At 56.9% G+C, this 2500-nt stretch overlaps 1 non-coding gene across 1 annotated transcript in view; it reads left to right on the forward strand.

Annotated features, from left to right (window-relative positions):
• The first annotated feature begins 1974 nt into the window (after positions 1-1974).
• LOC126313016 (small subunit ribosomal RNA) overlaps positions 1975-2500 on the forward strand; it is a 1893-nt gene continuing 1367 nt past the window's right edge. Inside the window, exon 1 of the ribosomal RNA XR_007554910.1 lies at positions 1975-2500. This exon is cut by the window's right edge and continues 1367 nt beyond it. This is a non-coding gene — a ribosomal RNA (small subunit ribosomal RNA).

Genomic DNA, 2500 nt, shown 5'->3' on the forward strand with positions numbered 1-2500 from the left:
AACCTAAGTTACACTGCACCTTAACCTAACTTACACTGCACCTTAACCTAACTTACACTGCACCTTAACCTAACTTACACTGCACCTTAACCTAACTTACACTGCACCTTAACCTAACTTACACTGCACCTTAACTGTCACATGTAACGTCACAGGAATGTAGCTTTGCCTAACAGCAACCCTCTGAACATAGTTCACTGCTTGGATCCTCTGGTGTCATGTGTATTTCTTGATGCCATGGTGCGTACCCTCACATAAAGGTCTTTCGAGTGTTGCGTACTTTCTACACAGTCCCGCTAACCACTGGAAGGGTGTACCGCTACAGAACGAATATCGCCCTCCCCTCCTGCCCTTCCAAGCTGGTCGGTCAGGCGTTTGTTTGTGAAATGAGCCTTGCAGCTGTTCAGTTGCATTCGGTTGTCGATGCAGTCAGTGTACGTTGTGGTACGGCCTGTGTGGACTGTCCGCTGATGTACGCGTAACCCACACTGATCATCCGTCGTTACGTACTGAGTGACATAATGTGGCACATGCTTGACCGTACACCGGCTGCGCCCTACAATGGCGAATCATAAGGGCCATATGTTGTGCACGATGCTACTTGTCTCGTCTCCCCATTACAGCGAGATTGCACTGTTGTACGCCGTACAGACATGTGGTAAGTAGGTACGGACGAAAGTATTGCATGTTGGCCCCCCCCCCCCCCCTCCTCCCTCTGCCGGGAATCAGCGTGAGCCGTCTGTTGATGTAGCGACGAGGGTTTTCCTATTTAATCGTATTGCCCCACACAACATGATAGCACGGTGGACCGCGTTCCACATCTGCGACATGCTACAGAGGCCGGTTGACAGTCGACCGCGCAAGGGACATTGCACACGTGCGCGGACCATCTTCCACGTGTTCTCTCGTGTACATGCCGCAGTGTGTATGTGGGCTGATGTAGCGTGTCGTGACACATAACATGCAGGCATGCCAGAATCGTAGATTTCGCAAATGTAGATTGACGTATACGTTTGCTGCCAAAGATCCGCAAATGAACTGGAAATCAGTTGTTGAGCGGTTGTTCGCGCTGCAGGTGCATCGGTGATAGCGACGATCGGTACATCTGTGAACCGGTTGTTTCGGCGGTACCCGCCATGCCCCCGAACCTGAGTTGGCCATGTGGGTATGAAGCGATACGAGGCTGTGGCTTGGCGGGACAGTCCCCGGCCGGTGAGGGGGGGCCGCCCGGCGTGCTGGCCGCGCGCTGCGTGAGCGCACGCACTACAGCCGGCTGGTGGGGGGCGCCCAGTGGCAGGAGCGCCGGCCGACGGGCCCGGCTGGCGTCCCAGCTATGCGCCGGCGCACCCTGCGCGCGGCGCCAGGCGGCCAAAGTGGGTTCTGCCGAGCCCGGTGCGAAGCGCGGTGGACATCTGCAGTGTGCTGGTCCGATTGCGGACTGTGTGCGTTGAGGATGCGCCGCCGCCCGGCACTCGGCGTCGCGACGCCGTCTGCTGCTCGGTCGCCCCCAGCGGTTCTCGCAGGTGGTTTGTATCGCAGCTCTGCGGACGTGTTGGCGCGTGCGCTGTGCTGGGAGAGTTCGCTTCTGCACCCAAGTGGGGCTTTGCCCTTCTGTGGCGCTGGCGTTGGAGCTGCCGGTCACCGTAGGTGGCGCGTGTTGTTTCCCGCCGGCAATGCCACGACAGCACGCTCCCGGGCCTCTGTCGGCAGCGGCAAGCTCAGTTGGGAGCACGGGTGTTCGCACTGAAAGCGTCTACTCGCCTATCTCCGGGCGATTGCGCCTCTCTCGAACCCGACCAAGTACTTAGGACGGCGCTGCGCGCCGCCGGGACCTGAGAGGGTTTCGAGGTGTATCGTGCAGGGGAGCTCAGCCTCCTCCTGTTTGCAGAATAATTGAGCGGACGCTTGCGTGTTCGCGCGGGCCCTCGGGACACACTCCCGGGCGGCCGGCTGCTCAGCTCTCGTTGACGCAGCTCCCTGGTTGATCCTGCCAGTAGTCATATGCTTGTCTCAAAGATTAAGCCATGCATGTCTCAGTACAAGCCGCATTAAGGTGAAACCGCGAATGGCTCATTAAATCAGTTATGGTTCCTTAGATCGTACCCACGTTACTTGGATAACTGTGGTAATTCTAGAGCTAATACATGCAAACAGAGTCCCGACCAGAGATGGAAGGGACGCTTTTATTAGATCAAAACCAATCGGATTGGCTCGTCTGGTCCGTTTGCCTTGGTGACTCTGAATAACTTTGGGCTGATCGCACGGTCCTCGTACCGGCGACGCATCTTTCAAATGTCTGCCTTATCAACTGTCGATGGTAGGTTCTGCGCCTACCATGGTTGTAACGGGTAACGGGGAATCAGGGTTCGATTCCGGAGAGGGAGCCTGAGAAACGGCTACCACATCCAAGGAAGGCAGCAGGCGCGCAAATTACCCACTCCCGGCACGGGGAGGTAGTGACGAAAAATAACGATACGGGACTCATCCGAGGCCCCGTAAT

The sequence above is a fragment of the Schistocerca gregaria genome, unplaced genomic scaffold, assembly GCF_023897955.1.
Source record: "Schistocerca gregaria isolate iqSchGreg1 unplaced genomic scaffold, iqSchGreg1.2 ptg000458l, whole genome shotgun sequence".
NCBI lineage: Eukaryota > Metazoa > Arthropoda > Insecta > Orthoptera > Acrididae > Schistocerca > Schistocerca gregaria.